General features: G+C 35.4%; 1 long non-coding RNA gene across 1 annotated transcript in view; it reads left to right on the top strand.

The window, feature by feature from the left end:
- Positions 1-454: 454 nt before the first annotated feature.
- The window catches only part of LOC122155365, a 33,993-nt gene continuing 8,357 nt past the window's right edge, over positions 455-26,090 (top strand). Inside the window, exon 1 of the long non-coding RNA XR_006167246.1 lies at positions 455-604. This is a non-coding gene — a long non-coding RNA (uncharacterized LOC122155365). The remainder of the gene's footprint in view (positions 605-26,090) is intronic.

A 26,090-nucleotide genomic window follows, 5' to 3' on the forward strand; every position in this document is an offset into this window, starting at 1 on the left:
TTTCTCTTGTATCTGTTTATTTTTTTTTTTTTTGTTGGGTGATGTTAAGAAAAATTGTAAGTCACATATGTTTTAACATGAAAGGAGTGAGAAATGCTGATTTTTCTGATATATTTAAATGTAATAATAAGAGGAAACAAAAAGTCAAGGAAATCTGTAGCACCTCTGCTTAGGAAATATTCCCAAGATTCTGGTAAATGTTATTTACTGCTGCTTCAGAGCAGTCTTATCTTTTTTGTTGGTATTACTGCATATATGAAACAGGTAATTAATTTTCTAACAGATGTGATTGTTTTTGCTTTTAATACTTGGGCCATTGGTTATTGAATATGCAAAAAAAAAAAAAAAAAAAAAGTCAGTTTTCATACCCAGAAAGCAGTAGGAGAAATGAATCAAGAATGTGGTTATTTTTTGGTGATCTTTTGATCTTGTTTGTTATCTCTTTATCAGCCCTTTATTACACCAATGCAGTGAAGCTTGTTTACTGGCATGGAAAGTTCTGCATGGAAGCACTAAAACGTCACCCAGGGTATCCTGACAAAGGGGGAGGAGCTTGGCCAGTGTGACAGCAAGATGCAATTTACTGCTGGAATGTCTACAAGAGGTTTGTAAATTTCAATATAAGCACTGCTTTTAAACTACTAAACAATGTTGTTACACATTATTGACAGAAAGATAATTCAAATGTGTGTGCTCAGAGTGCAACCTGAAGCACATCATGCTTTAGGAGATGATTAGATGATCTAACATGCCTCTTTTCTGGAGGAATACATAGAGTTAAATCATTAGGAAGGGAAAAGACCTCTAAGGTCATCTAGTCTAACCATCCACCTACCACCAGTTTTGCCCACTAAGCCATGTCCCTACTTGCCACGTCTGCTTGTTTATTGAATGGCTCCAGGGACAGCGGCTCCACCATCTCCCTGAGCAGCCTGTTCCTGTACTTTTTCTGTAAGTAAATTGTTCCTAATATCCAACCTGAACCTCCTCTAGTGCAACTTCAAGCCATTCCCTCTCGTTCTACCAAATAATTTGGACTTAACTCTGCTGCTTAAATTCCCATTCTTATATTTACAGTCCTAGATAGTGGTGTACAACGTCATTATTACACCATAATATTATGGCAATCAGTTGATGTGGAACCTCGAACCTGATGTCTCCATGTTGTAATAACTAAGTGATGTGTGTAATCTAATAGCTGAGCTCATGTTTTGTGTGATCAATATTGCTAATAGAAATTTTTTGGAAACAGTTTCTGCGAAACTACTTAAACACATTTTTACAGGTCTGATAACTCTGTTAATAGTTCCTTTCTTTGATGTTGCTTCTAGATGCTGCTTGCAGCAGTGAGCATAAACCTGCTGACTGCCCACCTGCTGCCTTTATTGATCATTATCAAAGTTGTCATTAGCAAATATCTAACTAATCCACTACTAAAATGCCATGGAACAAAATGAGCAACTTCTGCAAAAGATCTTTTGATCTTTCATGTCTGATGAACACACGTGTAAAAAATGACAGCTGATAAGGTATGAGCCTGAGTTACCTCTTATTTACACTCCAGTGAAGTCAGTAGTTGTAGTCCAATATCAAACCAGAATGAATGGGATGAGAATCTCTTAATAATACTTGAATGTTTTTGGTGGTTGTTCTTAAATTTCTGCCAAATACTTGGCCATCCAGAAGAAATGGAGGCCAAATTCATTAACATTTCAAGTAGAAAACATTGATGTCCGTCTTTTTATCCCAGACTTGTATGGAAAGATGTAAAGTAAATAATTTAATTTTGTGCCAACTGATTCACAATAAATGCTCAAATTTGTGAACTTTTGCATTTCAAAACTAAGCAAATAAACATCCTGAGGAAGAGTTTTTTCAATATGGCTCTTTTAATCTCAACATTTTTGTATCCCCAGGCTATATCTATGTCAGTGCTTGCTTGCTTCAGTTTTAGTGTGCATCTGCAAGTGCTTTACAGTTATCTTGGCAATAGAGGTGTGAAAATTAAACATACATAAAAGCTACTAAAATACAGCGTTTCTAGGCCACGAGATGTGCTGATTATGGCATAAATGAAAGGTAATGTGTCAATCTGCTGCTGGCTACTCCTTCAATCCTCTCTGTACTTAAGTTCGATAAATTTTATGTCTACATATGTTTACCGGAGGGATTATTTTAATCACATCCATATGCATTCTGCACTGCCCATCCAATAACAACCTTGACTCAATGACAGATGCTTTGACTTCATTTTCAATGTGTTGCAAATCTTTCTGTTTAGTTTCCACTTCTGTAATTAATCTTGGCATTTGATAGTGTTTTTTTTTAGTTGTTGTTAAATTATATGTAATAATGTTAGTGGCCTTGTTTTGTTTAGCTTTTGAAATCTGTCTATTAACTTAATAAATGTAGAAAGTTTTAATGCAACTGAACTAAGAGACTTGAGCATGGCTTCAAATGTATCACACTTGAAACATAAATATATACATCTTTAATCTCCTTCCAAATATCAGTAAGTGTACAGTGAGGTGATTGGTTAAATTTTTATGCTGTTCACTTTTCAGTTCAGGTAGGATTTTTATATTCCAGAAATAATTTGCATTCTAATAAGTTTTTAAGCTTAGAATTCCTAATTTTAAATACAAGTCATCTGCAAATTATGTAGTATATTTGTTTATGCTTCTATTAGGTAGATACATTCTAAAGTTCTAATTATTAGCTTTTAGCAGTAAAATACTATGTATGTCCTGTGAAAAGCATCTTGTGAAACATTTGGAATACATACAGATCCCTAATGATTGGAATCCAGTCTGGAATTATGATGTCGAATGCCATGCATCTACAGTATTTGCTCTCAGGGTGAGCTACTGAACTGTTTTCTTGTAATTCAAAGCATCCCTTGCAATTAGGCAGCCCAATTTAGTTCTCCTTTTGTTGTACTGTATGTGTGCTGAAAGCTGATGAGCAATGATCAATAGTACTTTCTTTAGCATAAATGCTTTTAAAATAATTGCTCTTGAATCTTAAAAGATTTGGGGTGGTTTTTTTTTTTTTCCTTTTGAAAGCACAGTCTGGAATAGCATAGGGTTTTAAAAGAGAGAATCTGGTATTTGCATATGATATCATTCAAGGCATGGTCAGGATGCAGTAAACTCCTCTCAGAACCAGTTGATTTGTTTGAAAGAACGTTTTTGAGTTTGATTTGTACTGGTCAACTTTTCTTTCACACGCACACTGACAAAGGGAATGTCTACTATGGAGAAAACAAGGCTACAATACGACTGCAGAACTGTCCGGTGTTTATTACTTACACGTGATTTTACCGTGGCACCTAAATGCCCTCAAATCAGAGCTCCAATTGGATTTTAATACATTTAAGCCCAGGTTTTTTGAGTATCTTAAGATATGGGATTGTGACACTTAGAGGTATTTTCTGGCTGAAAGAGACTCCAATGTAAAATAAACAAAAATAAATTAAAAATTATTTATTTTGGAACACAAGCAGGAGTTAAAGAATTAAAGTGAGTTGTGTGTAGCTGCCTATCAGATATTCAGTAAAGCTGAAAATAGAATCACAGTCTCTTGGCTCCTTAACAGACCAGACTGTTTTGAAGAGGATTCATTAAACAGTTAAGTATTATCAACCATGTTTATAAGTAGGCACTTGCACAAACAGTATGCATTAAACTGCTGTTTCTTGCCAGCTGGATTCCACATTGGACTTCTTGTATTCAGGATCTGATGCAGAGAACTTCGGATGTGAAAGTGAAGTGAAAGGACTACAGCTGGCTTTCACTAGTTTCATGCCAATTCAAGAGACTTCTTCCCTTCTGCTGCTTCTTTGCCTTCATTTTTCTGGCCTACTGCTGTGGCAGACCTTGGTTAACTAAACACAAGACATGATGTCACCTTGATGACTTACTTTGCACCACTTAAGGGTGATGTGCGTGTTGTCCTCTTTCAAAAAGATGCAAATATCAAGCACTGGAATTGTCTTCCCAGGGGGGTGGTTGAGCAGAAGTGTTCAAGGAAGGCTTAGATGTTGTACTAAGGGATGTGTTTCAGTGGGGGAATAGTGTTAGATCTTCTGCAATAAGTAGATTAAACTGGGAAGAGCAGAGAATTAGAGAGATGATTACTTAGACTCATTTTGAGTTAACATGGAAACAAAGATACAGACTGATTACTGAGAAAACCACTAAATTTATTTTTGCATTGGAACCAAAAAGGCAAAAGAAGTCTAAGGATGGGAAAGTTTTATGAAATAAGACAATTTATAGAATATTCAATTTTTGATGTTTGTAACATTAATGCTAAGAATCTTTTTTGACTTAATTGCTCTCAAGTATTTTGTTGTGAATATTAAGTATGGGGGGAAAGTACATCTGTATAAGATATAAACAAAAGAGAATGTTGTTTTCTTTTAATTAATATTTTTAAATGAGTTATTTCAAAAGTACAGTACAGAGTATTTTGCCTGAAATATAGATCACCCATGTTTATGATTGGTATCTTTCCATGGAGAAAATTTCAAAACACAGTCATCCTTTGTAAATTCCTTTGAACTTTACCCTGTAGTGTCAGCAGGGAGAGTTTATTTGCATACTAATTAGGATTGGCACAGATTTTAATTCTCAGCAAGTTTCAGATATAAGAGAGAAAAGAAATCCAAAATATTCATTATAAGAAGATTAATTCTTTTTCTGATACTGGCTTTTGATTTCCTGTAAGGAATTAAGTGTCATGATATCTAGGGCCGTACTTTATACATTTTCTCCCTTATTTTTTTAGCAGAGGGGAAGTTGCCATAAAAATAAATTCGAACATATTTCTCCTTTTTATTTATTTGTTTTGTCAATTACTAGACCACAGACTATACTGGAAACCAACTTAATCCCAAATGAAAGAAAGTGGAAAGAACTTGGCCAGAACCTCAGTGCTGGCTCAAAAAGCTGCGAGCTTTTAGAGTTCTGATACCTTTTTCTCACCACTGAAGTCTATGGTTAGTGGAGAGGGAACTTTAAAATACTGTTGGAGCCCTAAACCCAGCTCTGTCATCACTCTGAAAACAAACTGTTATTTTGTTCAAGGCTTGGTCATTTTGTTTATCTCACTCAGCATGAAATTTATGGTGATATAACCAGGAATAACAGTTTTTGTGGTGTTCTTAATATTTGGAATTCAAATCCAGTAGTAACAAGCAATACTTCAAGTATTAGAGAACTCTGTTTCAACACAGTAACAACTGCTTCCCAATACCTTTCCAAGAAGTTTTACTCTGGGGTTGATTTATTTGTCTTTAATTTATCGGAAAATCACCTGTTGTTTTCACTTGAACATTTGGCTCTAAAAACTTTCACTGAGTCCTACTGTTTTTGAATACTCTTAAGCCTTTAAGCTCCTTAAGTGCCCTGGTTTTCGCCAAGTTAGTTTATGTTTTCCTGTAGAAATCACAGGTAGTGAAGTTTGGAGTCAAGGAAATCCAGAATTTCAAGACCTTTGCTTTCACTTTACTTGAGTTGTTGGCAGAGGCCCATGGAAAATGAGAAAAACGGATTCATAATGTGTTGGATACTAGTCTGCTACCTATGAAATGCTTACCAAATCCATTACAAACTGCCTAAAAAATATATCACTGTTGAAAAAATATTAGAATTTGTGCGGCTTATGCTTCCTTGGATGTGGAAAAAATGTTAGCATTTCATGGTTTATAAACCATACATAATAGGACAAATTAAGCTTGCCTTGTATTACAATTGTTCATTCAACTTTAATGCTAAGTATGCTTTCATAGAAATTATCTTTTGGACTTTGTTTACAGCTGTAAGCAAGATATGTTTTGAATTTCCAAAGTTCAGCTAAAATTATTTAAATTTTAACTGATGTAAACTAGATTCAGTTAGCGTATAAAATTATGAGACTTTTTTTATTTTGATTTGTAGTCGTGATATGGTTGAAGTTTGTTCATAAACTGCGACTCACCACGGCTAACCTGATCCAATTGCTACACAATGTAGATGGAAATACACACTAATTCCACTCTCAGAACACAAATATTACTGCCATTAGCAAGAACAAATCTCTGAATGGGTTTTAAATACTCAGACAGCAAAGGCTACTTTCTGTGATTGACTACTTTGGACAATTAGTGCATGCTCTTCTTAAGCTAATGATGGTTGTCTGCCAGTACGAAGTCAATTAACTAGCTCTGAAAATACAACAATATAGCGGTAATTCACCCCAGGAAAATTAGTATACTTTGAAATTGGAAGAGACCTGAACGAATATGATTATTAAGTGCTTAAGTTTTATGTATTCAAAATCAGTTTTACATCAGTTTGTAGCACTGCAGTGTTGTAATTGTACATTAATGGCAAGCAGTATGCTCAGTTTTATGACATCAGTGCAAATCCAGTTAGATCACATTATGTGAAAGCAATGAAAGAAATTATTGAATGGACTTGGTTGTGAAGCATTCAAATGAAGAAGTGTTACTAGGGTGACAGAATCCAGACAACTAGCAAACATGTTAACATGGTGTCTTTCCTGAGGGCACTGAGGCAGCTGGACAACTTTGGTTCAAATGTGCTGGTAAAAGGAGCTGGAGGCTGACGCAGATTCTTCATTTCCCCAGAACATGAAGAAATTTGGAACTTATTACAAGGTGCCAGGATTATTATAAAAGAGAATCTTGGAGAGTATTGGAGTGTCAGTAGAAATAAGATAGGAACTGAGACTCTCAAGGTCAGTTAAAGCCATTGCTGGGAACCATGGGAGGGGGAAGCCTTCAATCTGGAGAAAAACTGTGGGACTTCAAGGTCCTATGAACGGCCTTGCTGTCAGCTAAGTAACAGATTACAGGCTAGAACCTGTCTGTCTCTTCTGCAAAAGTCATTTGCTTGTGGAAACAAGAGTTCCTTCAAAATGGATATGCGAAAGTCAAAATTTAGTGCAATTTTGTTAGGAAATGCAAGTGAATTAGGAGCTCGCAGTATGAGAATTTTACCTCTGAGACAGCTGAGAGCAGGAAAACAACGAAGGAAACATTAAAAAAAAAATAATAAAAAAAAATTCAATGTCACGGTGATAATGTGTTAGGAAAATATAAATGGACAGAGTTTTTTTTCCAGTCTATTTTTCACAGAAAAGAAAAACATATCTTAAAAGCTTTAAAAAAGGAACTGGATAACTACTTGTTGGAAAATCATAGGAAAATATTTAGATGATGGTATAATAATTGACAATACCATTTATTTCTTTTTTATGTTGAGCACTTTAGGAAGTGGTAATGAGTGGCAAGTTAGGTTGAGATGTGAACACCTTGGCCTTTCATGGAATTACAGTGTTATGCTGATTCAAAGGTGCTTTTTGAGCTTGGTGTTGAATCTTGAGACTTTCCTTGCTGCAGTTGTAGTTGAAGTCATGTCAGTTTTGTTCTACTTGTTCAGAACTGATCTGTGTGTCTGAATCATTAAATCCTTGCAATTTAAATATTGTAAGGAGTCTTCTTCCCTTATGCTGCCAAAATCTTGTTCTTCCTCTCTTCCATTTAAGTGAATTAAATCAAGTAATCAAATAAATCAAGCAAATATTTACTTGTATCAAGTAAATCAAAGTAATATTTGAAGGAACAATTATCTCATTCATGAACTTATGCCAAAGCTGGATTCTGAAGTTCCTGACCTCTGAAAGATTCCCACAGTTCAGTCTGTGAGACTGACATTTTAATCCACTCCGGAGGTTATGGGGGTAGAAACTTGCATGAAAATGTAAAGACCTCATTATAAAGAAGAAATTATATGAAAATCTTAGGCCCACTTTTAAGGCTTAGAGCTTAGAGTTCTAAAGTGAATTTATAAATCATTTGAGCATTTCAGAAACTTGGGGTAATTAGAGCAAATATCTAAGAAATAAAGGCTTTGGCTAGGATGCATCTGTAGTCTGCAAGAATATGACCACAGAGCATGAGTGACAGAAGCTACAGCTGCTAGTCTCTTTTATTATCTTTCTCTTCATTTCATATTTTCAGGAGTGTACCAGGTTACATACTATGGTATCTGAACTCCTTTTCCATTTTTAAAACTGATGTGGAAAAGAATTTTAAAGCATGGGAATGATAATTCAGTTGCTTAATGTCAGGATGGTGTAAGGTGACGTTAACTTTAACTTCTTGTTAAGGCGTATAAAAACATTTTTTAACTTCTACATTCCTCTGTTAAAATTTTTGGATGTGAGCGTAGTAGGAGACAGGAGGAAAGATGTGAGAGAGAGAGGCATGCTTTTAAAAACGTATGCAAGGAAGTAGGGTGTAGAATTTTTGTCTCTGGAAATCAAGGGAGGAGAAGGAAACCACACCGCTTACTGAAGGTGTTTGCCCTAGTGGCAAATTCATGCTTCACTTACACTGGTTGGTGCATCTGTACTAAAGGCAAGTGTCTGATCTATTCAGATTTCTAAGTGCTGGAGACATTCAGCTGGCTTGCTACTTGCTTCCTAAATCCTGGCTGAGACTCCTGTGAATGTGCTTTTGCATGCGTACTGATCTGGAGGGAGAGACAATGTTACAGATAAAAGACTTGGGTCTACTTTCTTTTTATCCCCTGCTTGAAGGACGGGTGGCACTGGGGGCTTGTGGGACAGTCATTGCTTGAATTTCAATTATGCTGTTTTCCAGCTTTTGGTCAGGTTCTTTTGCACCAAGTGGAGCATGGTGGTGTCGTACTGTGGACAGTGTCCACAGATAACAAGCTACAAAACAGTACTGAAATCTGTCAGGTGTGGATTGTTTTTTTTCTTTCTTTTTTTTTTTTTCTGTCTTAAAAACATATGTTGAATAAACATAGGCCTTCGTTATGCTTCACAGCTGAGAACTGGTATTGGCTATCCACTCACTTTCAACCATGCACTACATATGTTTCATATTCTTTTGATTTCTTGTTAATTTGTGTTACCCTAACTGTAAATATTCCTCTTGATTTATCAAGTGGTTTGGCAGTTAATGCTTGTTACCTATGAGAGACGTTTTCACAAGCAAGTTTTTACAGCACTGGTTATAGTCTGCAGTATTTTGATGTAAAAATAAATAAATAAAAATAACATATATAGATTTGTTCTGTTTAAAATACCCCCACTGTGACATCAGTTTAACATTAAAATGCTGTGTCTTGGGAAATAACTAACATCTATGAAGCTGATGATGGTATAAACCTCACAGCTATTGCAGTTTTGATAAGGGACAGTAATGTCACTAAAGGAGAAGTTGTTTACTTCTCTATCTTTTTATCCATTTGTTCTGTTAATGTCTGTGCAGGATTGAAACTAAGGGACCTTCACTTTTACTTCTGCTTTTAAGAATGCTTCTCATACCTGAAAACAAACAACATTTATGGTGACAGTTATTGTAGCCTGTTATAATCTTTTAAGTAATCTTCATAAAGTTACTTTCTTTACTCTGAAACCTGTTATTTTAGCACATGCTTATTTGTTGCACATGGAAGAATGGAAGTCTGATGGTGAAGAAGAATCAGGAAATCACCTGATCACCAGCACGGGGCCAGTAAGTTCAGTTTTTTTGATTAAGATTCAAGTTCTATGAATGAACTTCAAAACTTACGCAGACCACACATGTGCATTTTGATGTCTACTGCATTGCTCCTCACCTTTGGTCTCCTGATCCAAGAGAGATTCCAGTCACGTGCATGTTGCATCTTTAATTATCTATATGTTTTGCGTTACTGAATGTGCAAAATCCCAGGGAAAAGTTAGAAGGAAACAACTTAAAATGGGCAGTAATTACAGCATAACTTAAAAAGCCACACTCATTTTCAACCCCAGCACCCTTTTTTACCTGAGAATTTTCCAGAAGGAGGTCAGTTTCCAGCTCTTTATAATCCATATTGTTGTGACATTCAACACTCAGCTATAAAATCCTACTAGTTGTATTATATCAGTAGAAGTCTGCTTGCTAAGGTAATGTTAATGCTATTGTAGAGGAAAAAAAAAAAAAATAGTGTGGAATGAGTTGCAGTTTGCAATCCAGTTTCCTGATTTCCCTCAAACTACAGCAGTCACTTTTGTGAGCAAAAAGCTATCCCAGCGTTGCAACATTCTTCGGTCACATTTAACTGTGAGGCATGTACAATATATATCTGCTCTTTCCAAATTATCTTTAGAGGGTGTTTTATTTTATATGTTCTATTCTGGGTTCCTAGAGGAAGTATTTTTGTTGCAGAAACAGGGGTTGCAAAATGGTGTGAGGCATTAACTCTGAAGAGCAGCTGCTTGAATTCAGGCTGGAAGGCTGTCTTTCCTCCGGATATTCCTGCCTAAACCTGTGAATTCCCAAGGGACAACTAGAACAACTAGGTCATTCTTGCCAGTAAAAGGTTAGAAGAACTGCAGTACTAATTTTTCTGTCTTTGTCATACACATTGTACAGGCTTTTTGTTTTAAGGTATTTGATTTATTCTCTATGTTAAAAGCACTGTGAAGCAGAAGGCTCTCTGACATTATCTTGGTTTTTTTGTTTTGTGTTTAATACATTTGTCACATGTATCTGTGCCACCTTGTCGTCAGTTGTGGCCTGTTTCAGTCTAGTTCTGTGACTAATGGGGCGGAGGGACTCATGGACTCTAGGAAAGGAGGAAGGAGAAGGATAGGCCCAGAGGAGGAAAACAGCAGTACCAATCTAATGAGAAAATCTTGATTTACAAAATGTGATAGTGAAATTTGAGAGAACACAATATACTGCAGTATAATTGGAATTGAAGCTAATAAATCAAATGAGAGAGAACATAGCAGAGACGAGCAGAAAGAGACAAACCTATGGCTCACGAGCAGTTTTGTCTTTCCCCCTGAATGGAAAATGGAAATGGAATAGTGAAGTCTTCTGGGAGCTGTAGTTTATCCTTCACTTCTAAGACCAAGTGCCCAGAACTATCAACAATCCAATGCTGGAACTGCAGCATTAACTCTTTAAGTCCCAGTGCATTACATGATGTTATGATGTGGAATACCGATAATAAAAATCATAAAACCATGGCACACCTTCAAGGAGATACTTTTGAAAAAGCTTTGCTTTAAAAAATAAGCCTTTTCCACCTCTAATTTGATATCAGATAAACTCAGGTGGAACAGTCACAGTAATTAATGAGGTAATACTTTCTTGAAGGGATCAAGACTACTTCGAATGATCAGTGAAGGGAGGTGAAGCTTTTGTAATGAATTTTGAGTTGTGTTTCCGTCCAAAACTAAGTTAGCAAAATCACCTCAAAGGAGAACAATCTGATTTTTCAAGGCTACACAATGGTCATTTGTTAGGAAGAGCAGTAACTTTTTATACAGAGTTGTTCTTGAGGTCTAAATTTCTACAGTTTATTGAAGAGTTCATTTTTCAGAAATGACCATTTTTTCCAGTTCCATCATGCTGAAAGATGGGATAGAGCTGTGATTCTTACCACGCACTGTTGAGGATGTCTAATGGAAAATCAAGATCTCAAGAGTATTCTCACTTAGTCATTCAAAATCACGAGTCACGTCACAAGGGCATGCTGCCTTAGCAGTTCTAATTTGATCATTCAGTTTTTCTGCTCTTACACGCTCAAATCCTAAATATCCCAGCACATGACCTAAAGCTGCTCCCAACAGTTTCTTTTTGCATAGTTGAAATAGGGGACAGAGGTCTATTTTGAACTGGGAACACCAGAAAATCACTATGAATGAAGATAACTAAATGACTACTAGATTGCATTTTAAGAAACTTCATTGCAGGCATCTGGTCTCTTTCCAGATAGTTCTTGGAGATTCTATGATTTTATTTGTAGCACATTCCTTTTGGTATTGTATCTCTGTCTTCATTTGTAACAGCATTTTCAAACTTTCATTTACTGATTCTAAGTACAGAATTGTAATAGAAAACTGCAATGTGTTTGAAGTACAGTTGCATGAAATATTGCCATTTGTTATGAATTCTCCCTGCTATTTGTTACCACATTATAGAGGTCACATTGAGCTTAAAGCAGTGTTTTACCAGATAAAATCTTATAGGGCCTGAATCTGTAGGTTTTCTGTATGATTTTTCAAGGAACTGCTAAATAACTGAGAGCTATGTTTGAATTGCTCATAGGCTTATATCACTGCAGAAACACGTTTTTTGTAATGTAGAGGAACCTCAGTGGAATTTGATGTGAAATAGAATCTCATTCCTTATTTAAAGTATCTAAACTCTTAAATACACCCATATAGCGGAAGGTAATGTGTGCCACATGAAAGATTTCTTCAAACAGTTCTGTGTCAGCATTATACAAAGTTCTGTAACATATTAATGAGGTCTGAACACCACAGCATTCCTATTTGATGTTAGTGGCTTAACAACAGTATTCGCTTTCAAAATTATTTTTTTATTTTTAAAATTAATTTAAAAATTAATTTTACTTTAACTTTTTTTTATACTAAATAGAGTTTGTTTCAATTCACCCTGCAAGAATAACAACGTCCCTGTTTTTCTTTCATATCATGTTTGCACAGTAATAAAAGATGAGACAGAATTAACTAGTACTTTTGTATTGTCAGTATGTCAGTTTGTGCTACAACTAAGGAGAGGAAATCACAATTACGTTGTATTGCTACTTGCTTTATTCCCTTTAAGAGTGTTGTTTTCCTTCTTGAAATCTATCCAAATAGATACAAAAAGGAACTAGATGGGTGAAATCCTGAATACACAGAGTATCAGTAAAAGACAGGTTTATCTAAAGGATAACATTTTTCACACATATCAGATCTCAGACCTTACACTTCTCAAGTTTAGCGTCAATCTTAAAGGGAAATATAGGCAGTGCCTTTGAAGTATAGGAGGTAAAATCTGTACAGCTTATTGAAAAAACAAGGCAGCAACAGGAGCATTTGTTTTATAGCCCGTTATAACCTACTGATGCCTTACTTTTCTGAAAGTGCTTTTTTTGTTTCTTTGTTTCACTGGCTTTTCAAATCATTCCTTTCTGTTTCAAGTGCTACTTGTGTCTTTATTTTCTGAATTAACCCTAAGCTATTTGTGTAATTCCACCAGGTAGTAACACAATTTCCACCACAATGAAAGCTCATTGATGTGAAAAGGATCAGTTGGTCGGTATTTTTCCTCCTTTCTTGCTCATTCTTCTCCTTACGCACCTCCTCCTTTCCTTGTGTTTTCTCTGGAGTTTCAAGACACATTCCTGTACATATGTGGCTTTATTAATTACACAGGGAGGGATGTAGTAGATGTGAAGGAAAGAAACAAAAACGATGAGTGAGTTTAGTTGATACAAAGAGAGATGTTGGAAGCATGTAAGCCTGGACATTACAGATGCCAATGAAAATATTGTGAGAAGATGCCTGGAAACATTGGCCCTTCAGATTTACTTTAGGAATTATTTTAGTTCACAGGAAACATTTGAGACAGAAGATTCTGAGTCTATTCTTTTTTTTTTCTAGGACAGATGCACTATTCCAAATTGAAACAGAAATAGCTTGGAATAAAAGTACAGGATTTAAGACATAGCATCTTCTCCCATGATCAATCACCCTAATCGTAATATTATGTGCCAAAAGTTGCTAAGAGAATGTACAATTAAGATGAAGTCACTTCGAGTAAGAAAATATCCCTTTTAATAATTTGTAGTGCTGTCTGCTCACTTTTTTGCTGCAAAATTCAGATTCTTCCCTTATGGGAGATGCATCCAATAGTCAGAAGGAGGTAGCATAACTGAAGTAAGGAAGCAGGAGCTTGTTTATTCCCACAAGAATACACCTTTATCTAATTGTCAAAATGCAACATTTTACTGTTAATAAGTATTCCTTGTGGAGGTAACATTGCACTTCTCTCATCCATGTTATTCTTTTCTTTTAGATTTCCCACAGTTAAGAGTCTGTTTCTCAATTATTTTTCTTCAGATTGCGTTTAGAAAGGCAAAGGAATTCCATTCCTTGTGAGCAAGTAACTTAAAATATGATTATCTTGATACTGACTGACTGCCTGATCTTCCCCAACATCCTCTTTATTAAGCCATATTCAAGAGCTGAATTTTTTTTTGACACATGATCTTTTTGACACTCAACCGACTATGGCAGGAAAACAGGTTTTTTTGTGAACTTGCCTAAGATATTTCACAATTCTTTGTAACATCAGTTTCCGGGTAATTGAAATACCATATGATCAATGGTACAGTCTCAAAATGCCTCTTAGCTGCATAAACATTGGAAGATTACTTTTTTTTTTTTTTATCGTGCCCCAAAGCTTATAACCACTTCCATTTTGTTTTTTTTCAACAATTCCATCTATAACTTTAATGCAGATTCTTCAACGAAGTTATTAACTTCTAATTTTCTATTAACATATTAAAATCTTCTTTCGCTTATACTGAAGCTTTCTATCCTTTAAGAGCCTGAGTTTTAGCTAACATATTTTGCAATTGAAATTTCGTAGGCAGTTTTGCAATTCTGTGTTTGACTACATAATCCATTTTCAAGCAATAAAAGTGTTGCCACCGCAATTAGTGTCATAACGAGCCAGTCACCACCATTGGATCCCTATGTATATCTAGAATTCATAATTTTATTCTTCTCAGTACTATGAAGTATTATTCTCAGTTACTGTAAACATATTGCATTCATATATTTTGTTTTTGTGCACTTCTACACAGTCTTTGTTTGCAGCCTTGCAATGCTCTTACTATACTCATTTATTAGAGAAAATAAAGCAGAATACTCTTCAGAAACAACATAACCTCTAATTGCACGACTAGGAAGAGGGAGCACATATGGAGAGCAATGATATTTATTGAGCTATTTATATTTCTGTTCTCATTTTTTGTAGTGCAAAAACATTTACATTTCAAAGTAAAGCACTGTAAAAAGTGACAACGATAAGAATGATTATTCAAAAGTATACGTATCATTGATTTGAACTAAACCATGAATGTAGATGCCCTATTGTGGGCCCATGAGCACCAAAATCTATAGGTGTAACTCTACTTGTAAAGACATCTAACTGCCAATTTCCCTAGAGCTTCAATGATGCAAGTTTTGATATTTTTTCTTACTTTTAAATGCTCTGCTATGGTTATGCAAAAGTTTTAGTTATTCCATGTTGAATGCCACAGTCATTCTTCTACAGTTACCTATTCTAGGTAGTTCTGACATGTTTGGGATATTAGCAGGAACTGTGATCTCACCTCTCAGTTGCAGTGTAGGCAGTTTAAGTGTCCTAAGTATGGATCATACGTTAACTTTTATTCAGAAGCTCAGAACTGAGATATCTGAGAAGAACCATCAGGGAGAAATTGCACTGCTGCTGCTCTTGCTGTATTTGTGCACAGAATGGATTTAGGCTTCAGTGCTGCCCCTTGGAAATTTCCACTGGGCTCCACAGAACACTTCTAAGTCCTTTGGCATAAAATAGACAACTCTTTCTGCTATTGTCGTTATACAGGAGATATGCTAACATCCTATTCACTCTGAATAAGTGGTTGATTATTTTCATTTTTTTTCATTTATGGAATAAAGCCCAGAGTATTTACCTCCCATATTTATGTTTGGCATCAACTCAGTGTGATGTGCCCAGAGGCAGCTACAGCACATCCACCAATCTTCTGCTTTTCTTCTATCTTTCACCATCTCATTAGCCATGCCAGGACTTGTAACTTGTAGTCTCCAGTTGTGAATGGCTTTATTCACCAAATCATCATTTCACACCATTGCCATGTCTTGCAAATGAAGTACCTTAACCTTGAAATGCTGTCTCTGCTTTCTCTGTTGTTGTTTATAATAAGATTTATATACAGTATGCAGATGTTACTAAGCTGGTTCTAGTGATGAAAGATTGAATAGTCTGAACGCAGAGTCAGCTGCAGAACAGTACCACCTTCTTTTATTGCAGGAGATGTGAGATGTGTCTTCTACTAGGCATACCACATGTTCTAGGGGTATATTTTTAAACAAGTCATTTTCCTGGATGTATGCTCTTAAGGTTCTTTTTAGGGTGTAGAAAAATGCTAGAATATTAGAAAACCATCTACTGAGTTAGATTTCCAATTAAAATGCAAATAATGTCATGAAGTCTTGATGGTAGAATTTTCCTATGCTACCAACCTCATGAGATATAACTCCTCTGTGCAGATATTTGTACTCAATGAATGTTCCGTAGAGAGATATCATGGATGACAGACCCTATTTGTTAATTCACAGGCACTAGATGAATTGCAGTGTATGCAACTCAAACAAGCGTCCTGTCTATGCTGTGAATAGATTTCTAAAAGTCTTTACTTTAGCAATAATTTAGGATTGATTAATACTTTTTTCTAGTAAATCATGAGATTAGATCGTATGATTCTTAACAGCAGTTAATTGGCACTTAATCATCAGCCAGTTTAACACGGTGATTGAACAGAATTTGCTTCAATTAAAACAGCAACTTAAAGATTTGAGCATGGTGTGACTCACGTGAGACTTAGCATAGGGTAGTGGGGGATTTCTAAAGTCATCTCTGTGACCAAAGATTTCCCCCTGTGTGAATTACCATTCTCCTTTGCTGGTATTTGTCAGTATGTGAGTTGTGATCCTCAAACCTGTTTAAAAACCTATTCATGACAGTCTATGAATTACGCTGGGGACTAAGTTGAAATCAGTTTACGTGAAGTTTTCTTTACAAGTATTTATTTGGGAAGAGTGGCTTTATTGGACAGATTGTGATTTCAGAGATATACTCTGCTCCACAGTACCTTTACAATGAGTCTCCACTACACCTCTGTTTTGAGTGCTTTTTTCAGAGAAAAACACTTTTTACAAAGCAACCACTAGAGAGTGAAGGAGAATGTATTGAATTCTAGAGAGGTTAGTAGAACTGTGATGTAGCAGCAAGCTGATGAAAAAATTAAGTGGGAAAGGTGCAATCTACTAATCTATAGCTATAACTTTAGACAGGATGGAATATCTCATTTATAAACTCCAGTGATAAACTGTGGTTTGAATATGTGATAATTTCTGAAATAAAATGGCCTTATTTTCTAATCCTAATTATGAACCATTCACTGACTTCTCAGACAATAGCCAAATTACAAGTAACTTGTATGATCTTTGGTTTTACCCTTTTCCTTGAAAATTCTAGCATTGAACAGACTTCAGAGAATGACAGAAAAGAGGCAGAATATTCCAAAACATTAAGAGATTAGTTTTATTCCAAGTACAGGAAAATGGGGGGGAAAATCCTGTTGCACTCGTTGAAGACATTTGCATGTTCTTTTTTATGTATGTGTTCTATTATGAAGTGTATTAATGCTTACGGAGAGAAGGCTGTTGCCATAAGCAAGATTGGTAATTTATTCAGACACTTTTGATTATTATTATTTTTTATCCCCACAGACAAGAAGCAAAACCCCCCAAGCACTGGCTGTATCAAAAAAAACCCCTTCATTTATTATTCCAATATAAAACTCTTCTCCCCTAATCTTTTGAGTTTATTCAGTAGTTTTATGGTGCGTAAAGGGTTTAGGTTTCTTTAATTACTTTTTGTGATGCCAAATGGAATAATGGAATAGAGTGAATCTGTCACCGATTAATTTAGCAAAAACCGAGTACTGCATGAGTCACAACACTACATCAGAACAGGATCTGAAATTGATATGTTAGCTCACTGTTTCATTCAAGTCGTAATTCTGTGCCATGCCTCTCAGAATCTTTGTTGCTTCAGTATTACTGTTTACGTAATATGCAGGAAGGAAATTACACTGATCTAATTTCAGTCGAGTTTCTTTCTCCCTGGAGATACCACAGATATCAGGTAGTTATCTTTGCTGTCTTCTATGGGCACAGGAGAATTAATCTTTTAGTAATTTTTTTTTTTTTTTTTTTTTAATGATCTTTCAGCTTGCAAATCTTTTCTTCAAGCTGTGAACTAAATGTATTGCCATTTGCACTTCTTGAATTTATAGTTCAAAAAGCACAAGATACTATTGTCTTCTCCTGAGGTCACAAGAATGAGAATGGTATTGTCCTTTGAGAGATTCTTGTTTGTTATTGAGAGTTTTATTGCTATTAACTGCTGGGCTGAGGTGGAAGTTATTTAGGGATCTAGCAGAATAGAGAAAGTGTCTAATAAAACATGGAATTGAGGGTAAAAAATGGAGAGTATGAAAAAAGAAACCAGAAAAAGACTCAAGGACAGAGAAAGTTAGAATAGGAAAAGAGCAGAGCCTTATAGCTAGCACAAGTGTATATCCTTATCACTCTTCCACTTCCCTGTATTTAAATGTGTAGAAAAGTGTTGAAAGGAAAGGCATAATTGTAGACAATCAAATGCAGTTCTTTGCAAGTTCACATACACATTTGAGCTCTACTGTCAGATCCATTTCACCCTAAAAAGCTCAAAATAAAAAATACAGTTGAATGGCCAAATTTTTAGGGTTTCAGCTGGATACAATATTCAGTTTTTTCTCCTTTTTGATTTTTAGGATTCCTTCACTATCTATTGTACTCAGAATTTCCCCAAGAGAAATAGAGCAGTTCATTTTCAATATGCAAATTATTTTTGGCTTTAAAACATTTATTTAGTAGGAGGTAAGCAAAAATCTAAAATGAACCATATTGTAAGTGCTTGAAATGAAGTCTGTAATTACGTACTATTATGACTAAAAAAGCTTCTTTAATCAAGAAATAAACACATAATTAGGACAGAAATACAGATTTAGAGTTGGACTTTCTACTGAAGAATGCTAGTACTGTTCTTAGTAGTAGAAATAGTCAAATAATACGTCATTTCTGGATGGCATGAATACTTCAGTTATTTAGGAGATGTAATTACGTTTCCAATTTATCTATTTTCATTAATCTCTCTGTTCAGGACGTTTCTTCCCATCTCATTTTTCTACCCTAAGCAGCCCCTATTATGTTAATGTTTATACCACTGACAGACTGTCATGTAATGCAGTATTTCGTTTTAGATTCTGTAGGATTTGGTTTGATATGACCTGATTATTTAATATACCAAAGGAAATCTTCCTTTCTCTAAGTTTGAAGAAGACAGCTGTCTCAGCTATGTGAACTATAGCAACTCTAACACACTGTCAGGAAGCCAGGGAAAGAGATATTTTTTCTGGGATGAACATAATTTTTCCATTCAGATGTTGTACAGATGATGGCAGAAAATCAATCCAATTACTGTAATATGCCACTGTTTAGCTTTTTTGTATGTATTTCTGGCTTTTGTGTGGTGTTGGTGACAATTTCTTTATAAGATAACCTGCTGATAATTTTGGATTATATGTAATAAATTGTATGTGATAGTGGAGTATAGTATTGTGCTTTGATAAATGTGGGCAAAAAGGATTGTGAGTGCTGCATTAGAACAATCGTGTCTTTTTATTTGGGAGTTCAGTCACGTGGCTTTAATATCCTCTGGAAATGTTTTTGTGTAGTATACGTGCTCTTGTACTACATGGGTAGGAACCTCCACTGTGTACTGAGTTAGAGTTTAGCATCTGTTTCCTTTTGATGTCTCATTATCTGTCACTGCAGTTAATTCAAAGATGGCAAAAACCTTGAAATTTTACTTTATTATACAATATATTTTTTTATCTACAGTATCTTTAGTTAGCTTCTTTAGCATCAAGAATAAATTACAGCCTTCAGAAGATTCATCCTGCTGTTCCACACTTCCAAGGTTTTGTATTTCAGCACTGTCTTTTTTGGAATCAGACTTGAAATTGGACTGTACTAAAAGCTAGAATACATTTTTTTTTACTCTAAACTTTCATTAGAATGGATTCTTTGGAGACTGACTTTCACAGACAGAAGGCATTCTGAAAGGATGTTCTGCTAGGATTAAGTATTTCAGTCTGTAGCATTTAGTTATTTGAACCAGAAGACAAATACTTACATTTTAGTAATTTCTTCAGGTGTATACGTAAATACAACAACAACAAAAACTCAGAATCCATTAGACAGTCTTGCACAGACTTTGCCTATGCAGCTATAAAAGTCCTGTAGCAATGCTCTACATTTCTGAAGCCTTGTGCTTGGATTGTTAGACTAGTACAGAAATTGTGTGAGGACTTAGTCCTGTTCCACTGACGCATTCCTTGTGTTATCCTCTCCGTGTATCCGTATCTGAATATTCAACGTTGTGCTTTTTTGTTTGTTTGTTTGCTTTACATTTGGGCTTATCTTCCCCTTCACTGCATAAGAAGTACCATTGTTTTTGCATTATTGGTAACCATTCCTAGAGGGAAATAGAAAAAATAAAAATAAAAAACCTAGTAGCCTTTTTATTCATAGTCAGTTCTGAGTTTAAAAGCAGACTAGAAGAAAACTGTCAGTAAATGAAGTATAGGAAAAGCTGCTAAGATTTAAAAGTACTTTCAGGATTGACATTAAATTATAAATACACTCATTTAAATTGTTCTGAAGATGAAAATGATAATAATCTTCTGTGCACAGTTGCAATGTAGGGCAATTTGCATGGGGATAACTGAAATTAATGACATTTGTGGTCAAAAGCCCTATCAAAAGTAATTAGGTGTTTAATTTTTTGATAACAAAGAATGCTACAGTGTTAGGTCATTTCACTTAAGAGAAGGTGAAGAAATAAAAATGTATAAATCTCTTCAAGCTATTTCTATGTTATTCCTGAAGTGAATTTTCAATAAGAAAAATTCAGTAGAGGTTACAGCCAACTGAAAATATCTTTGGAAAAAGAGTGCACTGAAGAACTGAGAGTTTGTGATGCAGTTTGCTAGTACCTGGAACAGAAGAGTATTCTCTGATTTTGCTCCTTTTGGGAAAAGCAGTTTTGACCAATCTACTTCTAGAGAAGCTAAGAATTAAACAAACCATATACTTTGATGAGCATGAAGAACAGTTTTGATCCTAAAGAGCATACGAACAATATTTTGAAGGCTAATATTGTCATCCCCTGCATGAATCTGAAAAAGATACAGTAGTAAATGCACATTAGCTGTTGATGTTGAATATTATAGTATGTTACCAATTAACAGAGTTATGAATTAAACTCCTCTATTAGCTATGAATTAACTTCACTATTAAATCTACAGCAGCTATTTCAGCCCAAAAGAACTCAATAGCAAGCATTTATTAGAACTGAAACCACCTTTCCGCAAGGTCTGTGAATCCTTTTTTTTTTTGGTGGCAAAATGAATGGTTCCCTTTTTACTATGTACTTGTTTTGCAGACACGGTTGAAAACAGCAGGATTGAGAACAATTAGATCAGTAACTGCATGCAGATTGGATACACACCAAGTCTTTACTCAGAAGTTATTGCATAAATACACAACAGAAACTGAAGCTGACAAAAAGGAGCAATTAATATTTCCATTTTGGAAGAATTATCATCGTGTTACTCTGATTTGTAAATCTTAGCAATGTTACTGGACCTCTCTATGTGGGTTTCTTCTAATGAGTGTTAGATGTTAACTGTTGGGTCCAGTCTGGACATCTGTGACAGTCTGGAGTGTAACTGAAATGTTTCCTAGTTGAGCGCTTCTCTGAGCTATAAAATCATCAAGCTGTGATACATACCTGATATATAATCAGCAACTCACAGCATGGCATTGTTGAGGGTTCAACTGGCATGAAAACAGTACAGAATTGCTCTGAGAAAAGTAATCTGTGATCAGCTTCAGGAGGGAAATGTCCATTTTCTGTGACTTTACAATGAAATGTTCACAGAAGAACGAAGAGGAAGTTTGTAAGTGTATTGTTTCAGAAGGAGAAAAGCAATCCATGATTTGCTTATCCATTATTTTTTTTTCCCCTAGAGGTATATTCAAAATGTGTATTTTAAAACTGCGGAAATTAGAAGACTGTAATGGAAAATGTAATTTTAGACTTGGGACCTTTCTTAAGAACTTGCTGCATTTCATGTTTTTGATCAGTTTTTCAAGCAACAGTACACTGGACTAACTTAAAGATTTGTGGAGCAGATTTTTGAAATTGATTAACCAAAAGGTGTGATTAGCTATTGTCCCTTTCTCTTTCATTTCTCTGAGGTACCTTCTATCTTGCATGGTACATTTCTTAGTGCAAAATATATTGTCTACCTCAAAGGCAACTTAATCAGTACATAGTGCCCATTATTTTGAACTTATTGCTAAGCTCAATAGGAATATTAATATTTCCTGTGATCTATTATTTGATCTTTCCATTTATTACCCTGCAGTTGAGTTATAAGCTCACATGGAAAATGCCTGTTCGTTTAATCTGCAAAGCATTCTGAGCTTTTTTGGCACTGAGTGAAAAATCAGCACTAAGTCACAAATATTTGTAAACCTTTAAAGGAATTCCAACAGCAAAAAAAAAAAAAAAAAAGTACAGCTTACAGATCCATTGCTAATAAATGTTTTTCCAAAATTGGAGCAAATATTTGCAATCTATAGTGCAGTCTTTTGAGGAGATTATTGTAACCTGGCAGCAGCAATTTGCATTTCAATATATGAGTAAGGGATTTTAAATATTCATAAATATCTACTAAAAATTTGAGCAATGCCTTTTCCAGTGGTGAGCAACAGCAGCATTTAAACTAGGCTAACGTTGCTAACTATGAGACCCAATTTCTTTGGTATTCCACCAGTGTCAGATTTAACTTATTACTTTCCTCAGTGATTAAATAGTAGTGTGGCCGGATGAAAAGCTGTATAGTAAAACTACTGACTACTTCTGATCACTTAAAAAGATGATGAAATAGAAAATTCGAAATTGTTTTTAGGGTCAGGAAATGTATACTTAGCTTGAACTACTAATACCTAGACAGTAAAATGGTAAGATTTTCTCGGTAGAAAGAGAAAATCTTGGACTAAAGCCTTGGAAAATGACACATTCAGAAAATTTTAAATGGAAATTGCACTATTTCTTAGCACAGCTGTGGCATCTTCCTTAAAGCCTTGTGTAACCTGTTCCGTTAAGTCAAGGAGCCATATGAGGAACGGCAGTGTAAAAAAGAATTGCAGGCATGGAAATTGATAGTTGTCTTGTTCATTTTCTATTAAACCATCTGTGCCCATCAGTGAATCTCTCACTAACACGGGGTATTTCCACTCAAAAGGGAGCAGTGCCAACTTACATGCCCACAGCTTTTTTTCCGACTATATATTCAAATCTCTCTAAAAGCTTTAAAAAGAACTTAGGGATCTGTTTTACAGTCTCACCTAAGGCAATGCTGATCTTAATACAGCTCTGAGGCCCTCTTGTTTCTTAGGTATCAGGGTGTCTCAGTATTCCGAACTGCTCAGAGGAAGAAAACAGAGCTTTAGCGTTGGTATGGTATACTGCAAAACCAGTAGCTGCAGGAGACTGATATGGTATGGGAGTGTCCATGTAGTTGATGTGAATTTATTTTTTAAATCTCATTTGGTGAGTTGGCCCCAGCCAACAGCTCTTCAGTCGTTGGCCCCCACCCAAAGAGAAAACTTGTGGTTTGAGACAAAAAAATTTGGGAAACAGAAGGATGAAGAGAAAAAGAAAATGCCTAAACCAAGGTTGCATTGATTCACCATCCCTCCTAAGCAGGCAGATAGTACTAGACAGTCTATGAGCAGTGCTTGAATCCCCCAGGTCATCTTTCCTCAATTTTTCATCTGAGCTTGACTTTTTACAGCCTTACATTCTTTTGGTCAGTTTGGGTCAGTTGTCCAGGTTATAATCCTTTCCAAATTTTTGCCCACTTTTGACTGACACTGAGGGGTGAAACTTTTGGCTTTGGAAAAAGCCAAAACCTCAATGCTGTACAAGTATTTCTTACAAATAAATAAAACACTGGTGTGTTACTGGCACTGTTTTAGTAACAAATCCAAAACGCTATACCATATGGGCTGTTACAAAGAAATTTAACTCCATTCCAACCATATAGAAAACACTCAGTTTCATGATTTAGAACACAGTTGAATGACGTTCACAGTCATCAACAATTACAAGAGTAATAGGTGATGAACGTAGAATCATTGATAACTGAGTCTAAAATGGAATGAAGCATTTCTCAAGTCAGGATATTTTCAGGACTTAAATCATGCTGTTTCTTCCTGGCATTCTTGTCAAGTAGATAATGCCATATTGGTATTTTTTTCTTTGAGCTGGTTGTTTTCTAATGGAAAGCAGGGAGAAAAAGAAAATCCTGTGTCACTTGTTTGTAATTTCATTTTATTGAACAAAACTGTTTAAGAGACAAAAGTCATGTGTTGTGGTTCATAGTCTAAAATCCTTTATGCCATCAGTTTCTAAACTCTTGTTATTCTTTGGTTAATTTTTTAGGTTATTGGATTGAATGTGGAAGGATTCATTATAGGGCAGGGCAGCAAGCAAAGAAAAGAGAAATATCATCTCCAGTTCCTAGAGCATGTTATTGAGAATAAAATGCTAGAAGACCAGTATACATACATATTTTATTATTAAAAAGCTATACACATCTTTTGCAAATCATATAGAACACATTCTTGAGAGAGCATAAACACTGTCAACCCTCTCAGACTTCAATAGGAATGGAGCATGCCCATGACCTCGTAAAATGATAGTCAACAGAATGACTTGAGGCTGTAGTCAATTGCAATGTAAACCAATGGAAGTGTAAAATTAGCAGTGTTTCACTGAATTACATTTGCTCTAGCTAGGTAACTATTCCAGAAATCTTGTAATTGGTAATACCTGAGTTTTGGCATTCAAGGGTGGTGAAACATTTTGACAGTTAGTTAACAGTCAATGAATGAATTTTGGATTCTCTGCTGGAATAGAGAGCTTTACTCCCAGTGTTAGCTCAATTCTGTTTGTTGCTCAATTCAAAGAGTTCTTTCTCAAGATCTGTGTGTATGATTTGCTTCAAAGTTTTTCTCTCTGTGAGATCTTGCTGTTTGTTTCAGTGAGCTCTTTGTAAGGATCATGTAGAATCTGGGACTAATACTGTAAAAACAGATGAAGAGAATGCAGGTTTAACTCCAGTTTGTTCCTTTGACGTGCTGCAATGTCTCTTATTACTTGGAAACTAGCTGTTTCTCTTGCTGGAAGCACAAATACTTATTTTGTAAAGTATTCTGAGTTTTGCTGATATAATACCATTATTATCTTTGAACTGACTCTGGTGAATTTACCCAAATGTTTTCATCCGGTCTTCTACAGACTTCTACTGCTGTAATCAGAGGATCAGTTAAAAAGCTGCTGAGGGTTTTCCCACAGATCTGACATCAAGTAGATATACTCAGTACAACCAAATGCCCATTGCTTTCCCTCAGGAGTGGAGTGCTAAATCTTAGATCAGAAGTACTGTTATTGTTAATGCAATTGTTTTTTTGTTATAGTGCAGTGAGTTTGCTGAACTGTCATCTTAGTTATATTCACACAGAAGCATTTAAAGACGTAAACTTTTCTGAGACATCAAGTCTGACATAGAAGTAAAACAGATTTTATTGCAAAGATCTGTGGACGTTCATTTGGTTAGTAGTTACAGATAACAAGAAGCTTCTGCTATTCTGATCTGAGAACGGAGCCAGGTTTCCTGAAATGTAGTTACTGTAATTGTTTTAATTATTATATCACTATTTAGGTTCAGGTTATACTCAGAAAAGTGCATAAACTGAATTAACCTCTCTGTCAACAAGTGACTCAGGCAGTTTGAATAATTATTTTCATTATGTCAGTAACTGTTTTTTGCAGTTACAGTTACATACATGAGAGGTCAAGTTCCAGATATTTATATGACTCCTATAACAGCCATTTGATACGGAACTGTGCCTTTTTGAAATATGCTGCATCAACCCAGGTTTGCTGGCATTGAATCAAGTGACTGAAACATCTTTGACCTAGTGTAAGTACTGCTCAGCAACAACAAAAACACTGACATGCTATTAACATTGTTCTCATCCTAAGTCCAAAACATAGCACCCTACCAGCTGCAGGGAAGAAAATTAACTCTATCCAAGCCAAAACCAGGGCAACATACTTCTCCGAAATAATCTTTTAATACTCTTACTGGAGAGTTTGAAGATTCAGACTGTTGTTATTCTACACAGTTGCATGCTGTGTAGTTGTACTCTCTTCTCTTTGCTTTTTTATCATGGTTTAGGGT

The sequence above is a fragment of the Centrocercus urophasianus genome, unplaced genomic scaffold (genome assembly GCF_019232065.1).
Source record: "Centrocercus urophasianus isolate 14NV4802_14NV808 unplaced genomic scaffold, USGS_Curo_1.0 seq_1105, whole genome shotgun sequence".
NCBI classification, from domain to species: domain Eukaryota; kingdom Metazoa; phylum Chordata; class Aves; order Galliformes; family Phasianidae; genus Centrocercus; species Centrocercus urophasianus.